Raw genomic sequence first — 13,571 nt, forward strand, 5'->3', positions numbered from 1 at the left:
ATTTTTAAAATTATTTTTGTTTAGTTATCTTCGGCAGACACCACTGGGGATGCATTTCTGGAATGTCTCCTGCTTCTCTGAAAGCTGCCCATCACTCAATCCTGCCCAAGGTCCACTTCTTTGAAAATCTCCCTAAATAACAGTTACTGAGTAGAAGTATCCTGGCACAGGAGGATGGCCTAACAGGGAACACTTGGCCAAGCTGGGCCAAAGGCACCCCCACCCCTTGAACTTTAAGCTTCTGAGATTCCAGTTGGTTTCCATTAAGCTCTTGAATGATCCTGTGAGGCATGGGCTGAGCAGAGAAAAAAAGAAGTAGAGATTAGAGTCTATGAACCGCAAAAAAGGAAGAGCATATGACTTTGGTTCTCAACTTTTCATTTCCTGGTCCAGTCAAGTACACTTCCTGACCTTAGGTTCCATGAGATACTCCTACATCCTTTCAGTTAATTGCTTGCCACCCCACACTTCCAAACTTCTACTTCTTCTTCTTCTTCTTCTTCTTCTTATTATTATTATTATTATTTTTTTTTTTTTTAAGATTTAGCTAGTTGAGAAGAATCATTCCTGCTAAATAATCCATATTTAACATGTGACTCTTGATATTTTGGTAAACTTCAGTTCATTACACATATGTCTCCACAGAATTAAACTTAGAGATTTTCATGATCATTTGATCAATCAAACTATCTATCACTTAAAATTTGAGATTACTGGAGATATTCCTCAATGGTCACTGCTGAAGCTACAAAAAGATGAAGAGGTGGCCTTACCAGAGGCCAGTATTACTTGGAAGGTCCTAAAAATAATTTTTATGAATGTACAAAATTGAGCTTAAAAGAGAATTACATAAGCTAACCAAATAGGAGGCTGATACATTAAACTGATGTGAAAAAACAATCCACAAATTTTCATGTAGCCTAGTCATGACTAGAAAAAGCTGCCTACAAATTCTGATTACAATAGGAATGTTGCTTGGTGATCGTGGAATCTTGACAGTCTTACTGGTTTTGAGAGCTCTGTGCATCTTCGTCCCCAGCAGGGTTTGCTGAACAGAGTAAATTCAAATTGGCTGACTCAAGTCCCCTCTCTCGTGGACAGCTGCGGGTACAATGATCACAGAGTTTCTTTGGCTCCTCTATTCTCATCCCCATGTAGACAATTTCCTTCTTGATAATATATTCTTTCTTTTACTAGGCACAATAAAATGGAAGCTTTTTAAAAAATTTAATGATTTTATCAAAATTCTACTTTAATGTTTTTAAGAGTTTATGCTCCTTTCCACAATTATTAGAAGCCCTAAGATGATTTTAGTTCTTTTTCCTCAATGTTCTTATCAATTGCTCTGATTAGTCAGTCTTCCCTTGAAGGTCAAAATAAGTCTATAGTAACAGAACTCATTCCTCCTTAACCACCTACAAGATGAAAACACCATAGCTGATTGCCAGAAGTCTTGCTCTTAGCCAGAAGAGAATTTTCCTTTATTATGTTAATACCCAATACATATTGGTTGATTTGATCTCAAAAACTTTTCTGGGAATACTCCTCTTCTCAGTGTTGTATTGTATCAAAGAGTACCACATATTCTCTTCGTTAACGAATTAAGTATCAATGACAAAGAGAATAATAAGCCTTTAGCTTCTCTATTAAGGTTAAAAGTCAAAATCAATGAACACAGAATTAATGGTTGGGTCTACAAAAGTTTTTCAAGTACGCCATCTTTCAGGATTAAACTAGGTAAGTGAAAACATATAGCTTTGCCATACTTGTTTTGGAGTATGGTATATGGTGCCATAATCCGAAGGTGGGATACCAGGATGGGCACGAAGGAATGGAAAATGGGTTGCTTAGCTCCTCATACCCATACCCTCCATCAGGCCCAGCCTCCCAGTCAGCTTGATCTAAATAAAACACAAATGCTTGCTATGTGTGTCAGGTTTTAGGACAAGTGCCCCCCATTCTATCCAAGTAGCTGCATTGAAACTTTTCCTGGGATGGATTTCATTTTCTGAGGCAGAGCTGAGGTGCACAAGTTTATTTCATGTCCAAACAATTAATGTATTAGAGGAAGGGGGGTGGAATTCTTGGCAGAGCATAATAACAAGGACCAGAAACTCTTTAGTTCACCACAGCTGATTCCTAAGGCAAGAAGCCACAAAAAGAGCTAGTAAATACCACTGCTTTGTGTAGTTTATGTAACAAAGAGGAGGCCCAGATGATCTGCCCGGACCACTTGTGACCTGTCACCCAGGGTGTTCCGAAAAGCATGTATCCGTGTTCATTCCCATTCTCTCCAACCTCCTCTGAGGTAGCCAGTTTCCTGGCACCCCCACAGTTCGTGGGAGACTGCTGTCTAGTCATTAGCCATGACAGCTCATCTGCCAGTGATCTTCAAAACACAGCCGCGGGATGGTGAGAACGCACAGCTCCAAAACAGCCGGAGCCTGCCTGAAAGGGACAGTATCTTCAGGCCCCTCAGCCTGCGGTCTCTGTGGCAACCTGAGATAATGTGTACAGAGTCTGGGACAGAGACCGTCAAGTCAGGTCTGGCTTTAGAGAATGCCTCCCTCTCAGCCATCCTGCTGATACTCCTCCTCATTCAGTGTCCTGACAAGCCAACCGGGTGTGAAAGGCATTTTCTCCATTTTGAGATACTCTGAGAAATGACGTAGGCGAGAACTTGACAGTTGACAGGTGTCAAAAGTGGTTACACAGGGATGACGACGTTCCTTTGGTGAAGACACTACTGGCCTCAAGGGCCTCTGGCCAAGGATTTAGCGAGGCTACGAGCTGTGTGAGCGGCTATGGAAAGTCTCTCACCTCAGTGAGCCACAGAGAAGGAACTCAAATGCCCCTGAGGAACCCAAGCATGTGTTCAACAAGCCCAGAGGACTTCCAGAACCAGGTGGGAGGAATCTGAAGGAGGCAAAATTCTAGCAGAACGGACAGTATCTGAGCCAAATAAATAGTGTTTTTGCTATTAGTTATTCTGATCTCATTTCATCCCAGAGTGGGGAAATGCACTTCTAACAGCTCTGACGGTTTCCAAAGCACTTACGCACGCACTGTCTCCTCTGAGTACCATAGGAGCCCTCTGGCGTAGGTGGGACAGGCATTGGTGCTACTCATTTTCTACATCAGGGGACCAAGACTCTATCAGGGTGTACAATTTGCTCATAGTAATGGAGGCAAGATTTAAAAATGAATCCTTTGACTCTAACTTCAAGGTTCTTTCCCTTAAACCAAAGATTTACTAAGAATTACACATGATATATGCCTTAAAAAGGGGGGGGGGGCACCTGGGTGGCTCAGTGGGTTAAAGCCTCTGCCTTCGGCTTAGGTCATGATCTCAGGGTCCTGGGATCGAGCCCCACATTGGGCTTTCTGCTCAGCGGGAAGCCTACTTCCTCCTCCCTCTCTCTGCCTGCCTCCCTGCCTACTTGTGATTTCTCTCTCTTAAATAAATAAAATCTTTTTTAAAAAAGGGGGGGAGGGGGGAATGAATTTCTTACTTTCACTTAATACCCAGGGACTATGCGGACACTAACAGAATGACTGCAAACAGTTCTGTCAATTTCCGCCTGATTTTAAAGGTTGAGAATACTAAAGAATACATACATCAGGGCAAGTGAAGAATGCTGAGCTATGTCATTGGATAAATGTTCTCAATTTTTTTTTTTTTTGAAAAGGAAAACATATGCAGACAGATGTGTCCACTTAATGATCTGAAATGTCAAACCGTAATTTAAGAAAAAAACCTGGCAGGGAATCCTATGACTGGACATATGTTCATGTGCATTTCTTCAGAACTCCCTGGGAAGGGAAAATGAACATTTCATAGTGTGAGCCATATGTTTACAGCTATATTGGACTCTCACTTCACATATGAGCTTACATGCCATATTCTGACTTTACAGAGGCACCAGCTCATCAAAAAACCATATATCTGAGCCAAAACAACCGCCTCAACAGGAGTTAAGGATCCGGTGAGGTGTCAGGGCAGGGATAAGGACAGTAACGACATGAACGCAGGTTTGCGCCTCTTCATTTCTGCCGCACCTCTTTCCACAGAGGACTCTGGGCAGCTTATATACAATCAGAGAATGTGACACTGTTATGAAAATTAAAAACAGGGGGAGAAGATGGGTAAAGAAAGAATGAGGTGTTAAAAGTACCTACCAGTGGGCACAAGGGCTCCTGTGGGCACAGTCCGGAGGCACCAGTCACAAAGAACATACTATTAATAGCACTGCCTTGAGTCAGGCAATATGGTGGCCTTGGTTGCTGTCGCCCCTCTTGTTAATGGAGAGGCCACAGTTTGGCTTGAATTGCCTAGCAGGGAAACCTGGTCTGATCTGTGTTTAACAAACCAGTTGTTCTGAAGAAGTACAATAATCTTGGTGTGAAGACCAGATGGGATTTTTTTTTTTTTCCTAGAGGTCCTCCTTATGGCAAATGCGGCAGTGAGTTTCACTGGGCTGTTATTCATGAAGGCTGTCAATGGAGACCAATGGCATTCTACCAAAACACAACTTAGTAAAAACAGTTGTGCAGAGACCAAGTTGGGAATTTCAGTTCAACACAGATTTGAAAATCACACTTTGCAAACATTCTTTAAAATGTTTATTGAGTCATCTCCTATTCCATGTTTCATCACTCAGCGAGTGAGTGTGTGCCTTCTCTACTCTCATTACAAGAAGGAAATCACATCGACCATATGGAGGGCTCATATTTCTAAGAGCAAATTTCAACACTGCTAATGACGAAAGAGGTGTAAGCTTGCGATGGTAGCATGGTAACTTTAGATTGGAGTTAGTAAAAAATTACACAACAGAGAGAAGTGTGAGATATTGAGAGAGTTATCGATATAGGCTGTATAATATTTACTCATGGAAGTCTTCAACACTGACTGATCCTAACACTCCTACAGCAAAATGAGGAGATGCACTAGACCATTTTTAAAAGATTCCCAACTAGAAAACTATGATTACAGATGTGGAAAAGAGTCCAAGAGTTAATATTTATTAACTCACAGAGCAGGCAATTTCTGAAGCTAAAAAGAATATATGAACTGTTGAGTAATTTATCTTGTTTAAGGTATTAGGAAGCCAGGTTATTCATTTAGCATGTAATATAATTGACACATACAAGATGTTTAATAAATACTGTGGTGAAGAAATCTGGTAATACTATTTCAAGAAATCATTTAATCAGTCTACCTCTTTTCCTGCATTAACTGAATTACCTTTACCTCTCTCTCAAATCTTTGCTTCATTGTAATTTTCCAGAAAATCAGATCCTCTACTGGGAGGCTGAGGAGTCCCCGAAAGTAAGTTGAAGTTCGTTATTAAAAGCTTTATGGCTCAAAGAGGAGATGGAATTTCTAAGGTAAGAACTGAAAGGATATGCCAACACCCCCTCTGAAGAAGGCGGAGGACAGGAAACCTCAAGCCATAATTTCGGAAAACATTTTAGTTCATTAAAAGCTGGCAGGAAACCCAAGAACTGAGCACATTGTGAGCACCAGCAGTGACATACAGTCAGTTGTCAGCTGAAGACAGTATACGATCAATGGTTACCTTCTCTCCTCGAAGCCCCTGTGTTTCTCATAGGTCTATAGATAGGCCACGAACAAGGGAAGCCAAATAGCAACACAAAACAAAACGAATCTGTTCTGTGAGGTGGAGACTGACAGAGCAGTGGAGACAGGGAAACAGAAGACAGTGGAAGGGGGAATCCAGTGCGAAAAAAACACTACCAAGGTGCGCCTGGGTGGCTCAGTGGATTAAGCCGCTGCCTTCGGCTCTGGTCATGATCTCAGGGTCCTGGGATCGGGTCCCGCATCGGGCTCTCTGCTCAGCAGGGAGCTTGCTTCCCTCTCTCTCTCTCTCTGGCTGCCTCTCTGTCTACTTGTGATTTCTCTCTGTCAAATAAATAAATCTTTAAAAAAAAAAAAAAACACTACCAAGTAAAATGAAACGGGTATTAAACCTTTGATTGAGGGATTGCACTAAGACATATGTCCTACTGAAGTCCGCAACAGTGGACACGATGATGGGGCCACAACCTGTTCATCTCAGCATTGTTTAGAGAAACTGGAAACAACCCAAATATCCCCAAATGAAGGACTGGGGACATAAATTCTGGTCATCTATGCAGTGGACTATCTTTGTTTAAAAAAGTGAAAATTTCCAGCCTGGTGGTAGGTGATTCTTATTTCCTTCTTTTATATTTTCTTTTAAGCATATGCTTTCCTCTTTTGGAACCTTTAAACTGGCTACTTCAGACTACTGAAAGTGAAAAGAACATCATTGGGCAGCTTCCTAATCAGCAACCCCTGGGCAACAGGTCCATCCTAACTCTTTTCTTATGAGAACTATCACATTAAGGCTTTCCCTGGAGTTAGAACTTTTTTTAAAAAAAATTTGTTTTTTTCAGTGTTCCAAGAGTCATTGTTTATGCACACCCAGTGCTCCATGCAGTAAGTACCCTCCTTAATGCCCACCACCAGGCTCACCCAACCACCCACCCCCTTCCCTCCAAAACCCTCAGTTTGTTTCTCAGAGTCCACAGTCTCTCCTGGTTTGTCTCCCGCTCAGATTTCCCCCAACTCACTTCTCCTCTCCAACTCCCAATGTCATCCGCGTTATTCCTTATGCCCCGCTGTGGGGCCAGAACTTTACCTTAATAACGGAATTAGAACAAACTTTGGCATTTGCTTCGTAGATGGCTGGGCTGGAATTCATGTAAGACGTGAGGACACGTTTTTCAAAAACATTCCTATTTAGACCCATTTGCATTTTGATTCAATATGAAGATATTTGAGGGATTCACAAATCATACTTAAGGTTTCTCTCTGCATTTCATTTCTGCCAGTCTTTTCCTTCCTGACGCTAGCTGGTTACTCCACTTCATCTCATCTGACTGCAAAGCCATCCTGTCAGGGTGGAAAGAAGTCCCCTCAGAACAGAGCTGCTAAGAAGACTACTGTTGCTCAGAAATGCTGGACCAGCTAGAAAAAAAGACAAATGTGCCGAAGTGGGAAAGGTGTAAGAGCTCTGTTGGAAGAAATCTTTTATGAAGACCAGCTGCTAACTTTTGGAAGTTTATAAATCCAAATGAGAAAACCAGTTCTTCTGAGTTCCAATACAATGTTTCAAATATCACTGGCTAAGTGTGTTTAATTATCACCATTTCAGAAATAAAGTATCCCGTGCGGTGGAAAAATCATACCTCTTTAAAATCTACCAAAAGCCTTAGAAATCCTCAATGTTCTGAAGCAATTCAGGGTGCTTCAGAGATGTCCAATTATGTTTCTCAAGAGGAAGAAAGTCCGACTTGTGAATTCCTTTACAGAGAGCTCTGAGTGGACATCAAGTCAGTTATCTAAAGACCTGTATTGATTTAATAGATGAACTGACTACTTAGCCCCTCCATTCCTCGAGGGTCCTTTGGACCCGCTATGTCATTTGCTGCCAGCTTGCTTGTGTCTGCCAGCCCCAGATTACAGTCAGAGTGCCGGCTGCCATGGCCAGCTTTTATACTAAAAAGTCTTCAAGATAGAAAGGAAGTTTCTTCTGCAGCTTCCTCATTACCTGAGGTACCGGAACACGATTTCTCCCCTAAAATTTTTATTCATGAAACACTTGTCACCAAAATAAAAAGCATTCTTTTTTCAACTTGATAAACCCAAGACCTCACAGGAGCAATTTAATTCAATCTCTGTACACCTAAACTCGTTTTCTGAGGCGGACCCTAATCCATTACAGCTTTATTCTGGGGAGAACAAGCAATGAACCATAAGGGTCACTGTCACAATCTAAAGGGGAGAAAAAAGTAGGCTTCTATTTACCCTCTAAATTATCCTCACTTTTAAAAAAATTTCTCGAGGTAATTATCCATATCTTCACCATTGGCAGTGACATCGGCTCTGTACCTCCGCACAACTGTTAAATCTCGTGGCTCAATTTCAAAGCGCATTTTATGAGCATTTTATATGTTCGGGTTCTAGAAGTATGCACACATTTGTGTTGTCTTGCTCTTTTAGTCACAGGACTTTCGTAAACAACTTCCCCACAACCAGCTGTGCGACGAGGCCTCTCGTTTTACTGGACGCAGGAGCATAGGAACTCTCCCAGCCCTGTGCCCACAACTTCTGAGCCTCAAAAGCCACATTTCTTCTCCTGTCATTATTGTGTAATGGAACTTCGTGGCCATGGTCTAGAAGACTCTGTTGTTTATTCCTCTGAGACCAAGACTGAATTAACAGGTGTGATGTTCTTTTATTGAAGTACTACCCGGAATGAACTTAAATCATTGCTCTTGAGGTGGGGAGATAAAAATCTAAAATTAATAAGTATTCCTGAGAAAAGTCTAGGCTAGTTATAGGAAATTAAACAGATTCACTACAGCATCTAACCATTTAGTTAAGGTGACATACTTGGGGCCTGGAAGCAAGACACCATCACATGAAATGGTCATCAGTACCTCTGAAATTCGGATTAGGTGTGCTAATCAAAGAGGTGATTTCATCACTGAATCTAATACATATTCCAAACAGTGCAGAAAACCTCCTGCGTCTCACTGCCCGGGCCCCTGCTGGCAGCAGCCCCTGTTGAGCACATCCTGGCACGATTCCAAATTCGTCCCAAGATCATTTTAGTAGTAAGATGTAGTAAAGGAGGTGGGCGTGATGTAGGGAAGGAGGGGTGGGAAGGAGAAAAGAAAGATTAATTATGGAGGTATACTTTGAATAGAAAAACTTAATATTCTACACTTTTGGTCTTGACATTTTTAAAAGCCATTATTGCCTTATCTTTTTGGCATAAACTAGCAGGTAAAAAAATACTTGGTTTACTAAAACTGCCAGTGTTCCTGAAATTTGCACTTACCATAATGGGGCATTGGGCATGATGTTCATTAACTATATACTATTTTTTTTTAAAGATTTAATTTACTTGACAGAGATCACAAGTAGGCAGAGAGGCAGGCAGAGATTGAGGAAGGGAAGTAGGCTCCCCGCTGAGCAGAGATCAAGGAAGGGAAGTAGACTCCCCGCTGAGCAGAGATCCAGAAGCAGGGATCCGATCCCAGGATCCTTGGATCATGATCCAAGCCGAAGGCAGAGGCTTTAACCCACTGAGCCACCCAGGTGCCCCTATACTAAATGTTTCTGTGATTAACCCGAGTTCCATATTCAAATACACAAAAATGCAACAGATCCTTACTCATCCTAGAGTCTGTGTGTGTTAACCTGCGCACTCCCTAAAATTTATTTGTAACCCCCAAATCGATACCGGGACACTTTTACAGTCATTTGAGAACATATACAAGGCAGGAAAAAAAAAAAAAAAAAAAAGTGAATTGCAACTTGAGTTGCCTACAGGCAGACACAGGAGGATACTCTTGTCTTCAGTTTCCTCTCTGAGAACCGTAAACAGTGTACTTTTCATAGTCTATGTAGGGCCATCTTCTCCTTAGTTCTATGTTTGTTTTTTTATTTTAACATATAATGTATTATTTGTCCCAGGGGTACAGGTCTGTGAATCATCAGGCTTACACATTTCATAGCACTCACCATAGCACATACCCTCCCCAATGCCCCTAACCCAGCCACTCCATAGCTCCCCACAACCCAGCAACCCTGTTTGTTTCCTGAGATTAAGAGTCTCTTTCGGTTTTTGGTGGTGATTTCACTGTCTGCAATGGCTCCCAAGCCTGGTGCTGAAGGCTGTCTAGCATTCCTAAGTGTGAGAAGGCAGTGTTGTGCTTTCTGGAGAACATAATACATGTGTTTGATTTCTTCCTCCAGGCATGATGAGTTCAATGTTACGGTTCAACAATACATGTTAAACAGGGTGTTCGTAGACAGAACCACACATATATCCAGGCTACATAATGATCAGTGAGGCTCACAAGAACCTAACCCTGAGTTTCCCCTAGGAGCAATGTTTCTGCATTCCTAACCCCGTGTTCATAGTGACTTGATAGAACACAACTACCTTGATAACAAGGATCGCCCGCATAGCAAAATACACATGGACAGAAATTCAATTCTGCCAATAAGGACAGCTACAAAAAGTCAGTTACAAAGTTTGTCATTCCTTTGCCCTGCCCACTGTACAGGGGAAGTGTGATGGGTGGATGAATTTCTGTTCTCGAGCGCACTCATGAACTCAGTCCTACTCTCAGGTACCCTTTGTTCCCTCTAGCTCAGGATCACTGGGGGTGAGGGCGCCCCACTGCAAAGGGGCCTTGGCTTCCGTGAAGCGGGTCCCACTGCTGCACCTGCTATAAGGCAGGGCAATGCTGGAGACATTTGCTGATCTGTGCCAAGGCCATAGTTTCTTGTCACTGCAGAACCCACTGGATGGTGATATGCTCCTAGCTTTGACATACCCCAAGTGTGGGAATCTGCTGTTCTGCAGATATTCCAGTAAAAACTTCCCTCATAGTATCTCTGTGGTGTTTGGGTTTGAATGAGCTCAGGGGGCAGGCAGGGCGTATGACCTAAGTGAGAGGCACTGTACCAATGCTAACACTGCCCCTCTGACCACACTCGAGGGCCTCTCTGCCCTCTCCCTATGATGGCTTCTTCCAACTTAGATTGAAGAAGAGACCCATGCTGCGAACAGCTGGGACTTGAAATGCCTACACTGAAAGACAGAGTCATTGATAACACTGCTCCCTTTTGTTTGACAACATAATTGATAACCTAAACTCCTCTTTTGTTTCTAAGAAAGAAATGCTATTACTATAAAAAATGTCTCAAGTTTAAAATGACTGCTCTGATAACAGACTTTTCTGATCTTTTACCTGGTGTGGAGAAATATCCCAACGATGTGGTGACACCCCTGGTAGCACACCATCCTGGGTAATAGCTGACTTTGCAGACTTCTGGTACTTTATCCATAAAATGAGGAAACAGTGAGCTCTCTGGCTCCACTCAGCTCTAGGATTTTGAGTCTCTGAAATATTTAATGTATTATGAGCAAGGTTCTTGGGGTATCCAAGCCTTTAGAAGTGGCCACCTTGGGTGTCCAAGCCATAGCCTTTACAAGTGGCCACACGGCTCCAAAAGTGCAATCTTGTGCCCTTGGCTCCCACCTGTCATAACTGGCAGTTTATCTGGGCCATGTGAGGCATGAGAGAGAAGCAGAGATTTGGCCGCAGGATGGCATCAGATGAGGCATAACCACAGAGGGGAGCGTGCGGGGACACACGGTAAGCCGTCTGTGTGAGAGAAGGAGTAGGAGAAATCAGGGCCACCCCCTCTCACTCCTGCCTGGGACGGTCCCCATTGGTGCCAGTAGGATGCTAACCATGACACAAGCCTCAGATCACATAGCAAAGGCTGCTGAGGTCAAAGCAGAAGGAAGCATAGGGAGTGATGTACAGCGGTACAGAAGGAAGTATAGGGAGTGATGAGCAAGTTTAGTTCTAATAAGTGTGGCTATAGGTGTAAAAATGGATGGGAAAAGAACTTGACAAATTATTTAAACAGCAGCTGCCCCTGCAATGGGAGAATGGGGACTTTCAGTTCTTGGTCAAGGTGCCAGAACGGGTTTCGTCCCCTCCCTGGAGCGGATGAGTACAACTGGGTAACAAGAGGAGATGTTCTCACAGCAGGATTCTATCCAAGGGACACCAGCAGGGTTGAACTTGGCAATATAAAGTAGCTGATTGTCTTCTACCCGATCTATTCTGTTTCCCTTCCTGCTCCTGGGGAAACGAAAGAAGGGGGGAGCCTGGTTTCCTGGCAGCCAGTCTGATGTTCTCTCTGCCAGGATGGGCACAGCGTCGAGGAGCTGAACATCAAGGGCAAGTTTTGCCAAACGGTGCAAATTGCTAACGGGCTGGAATCAAAGCAGTGCCTGTCTCTGCTGGGATACAGCACAGCTAAGTTAACAGATACTGGATCTATTGTTACTTTCCAAGAAGAGCTGTCAAGCCTGGCACTGGTCCAAAAGCTGCCAGGCTCCTCAGCTCTTCCAGGAAGAGAAGGCAGGGCCAGAACAGAAAGCGCTCTGCTAAGCTAGAGTGGTAACAGCTGCACACCAGCTGCTCACTGGCTGGGTCTGTTCAGCTTTCAGATCTAGAGAAACATTGTGGAAAACCCAGGGGAGGGTGGAGAAACATAGAAAAAAGTAATTTTCAGATGGAAGAGCCCTTGGAAGATGTCTGGAGGTTTCCACACTGAATTAAGGAGTCCGGAGTTTCAAGGAGGTGCACAGATCCAAAGCACAAAGTCAATAAGGAAGGCATTTGAAGAAAGGATTCTGGGGATGGTGTGGCCAAACAAGTTAAACACAATTAAAATTCCTTCTTTTTATGGATGCCGAAATTGAGACTCAGAGAGGGCTATGAGGAGTATTTTCCCCAAGAAGTCATACTCTGAAGATAGAGACATGAGAATCAACAAAGTGTGAACACAATGTACGTCATAACGGATACTGATGGGAAATAAAAGACAAACCGACAGTCTTGTAGAGTTGGCTTTTTCTGATTTTACTGTGTATCTGTTTTGTTTTACAATCATTAGGATTGAAATAAGAAGTGCCTTCTGACGACTCAGGTATTATACAGATCTTTTTCTTTTGAGAATGAAAGGGTGGGCTGGACCAAAAAAAAATCAAAGCATCCCAAGTTGCTATATTTTCCTTATTAAAAATCTGGTTCCAAGATCAATTTTAGCTTTAGAACTTAATTACTTTGCTATACAAACAATATATATGATAAAATACCAATAAAAGAACATGGGTGGGGGTGGGGGGGGCGGCATCTAGTGATTTGCTAAAGAGCAAAAGAGTATTGCAGGGACGCCTGGGTGGCTTAGTTGGTTAAGCAGCTGCCTTTGGCTCAGGTCATGATTCCTGCGTCTTGGGATCGAGTCCCACATCGGGCTCCTTGCTTGGCGGGGAAGCCTGCTTCTCCTTCTGCCTGCCGCTCTGCCTGTGCTCATTCTTTCGCTCTCTCGCTCTCTCTCACAAATAAAATCTTAAAAAAAAAAAAAAAAAAAAAAAAAAGAAAGAGCTTTGCAGATGTCCCAAATGAGCTAACAGTTTGGAAGCTAACTTAGGTTATCTGTATAATGTCTTATCAATTTGTCATGTTAATACTACTGGTCTCATTTTATGATGTACCTGCATGATATATTTGATATTCTAGTACTATTTCTAAACTTCAGAAAATAGCTTTTGGGCACTCTGTTGTGAATTCCTAAAATATCAAAAATGATCAATACAAAAACATTAGTATAATAAAGTACCTGGCCAATAAATTATTGAACTTTGAATCCTTGGGTTTGAATCCCTTTTTACTACCGCAAGACCCTTTCTGGATAATTTAAATTATTAGGATAAGAATAAACTACTCCAAATTTGGAGGCTGGTTGCGTCACACCATTTAAAAACATGTCTTTCCCAGGAATATTAAAACTGGACTATTTTTTTTAATTGTTTTACCCATCAGTCCTATTAATTAGACTATGATAGGATCTCAGACTATCAGGTCATCTACCCTTCTGCAGATGTTCCGGCACTTTTCATAATCTAAAGTTTATCAGTTAATTA

At 42.5% G+C, this 13,571-nt stretch overlaps 1 protein-coding gene and 1 long non-coding RNA gene across 4 annotated transcripts in view; one reads left to right on the forward strand and one right to left on the reverse strand.

Annotated features, from left to right (window-relative positions):
• The window catches only part of GALNT7 (polypeptide N-acetylgalactosaminyltransferase 7), a 143,928-nt gene that overhangs the window by 39,540 nt on the left and 90,817 nt on the right, over positions 1-13,571 (reverse strand). The window lies entirely within an intron of this gene.
• LOC309863166 lies at positions 5,302-7,166 on the forward strand. Its single transcript, XR_014310901.1, has 2 exons — positions 5,302-5,388; positions 6,877-7,166. It is a non-coding gene; the product is annotated as an uncharacterized lncRNA (long non-coding RNA).

Source organism: Mustela nivalis (assembly GCF_964662115.1).
Source record: "Mustela nivalis genome assembly, chromosome: 4".
Taxonomy (NCBI): domain Eukaryota; kingdom Metazoa; phylum Chordata; class Mammalia; order Carnivora; family Mustelidae; genus Mustela; species Mustela nivalis.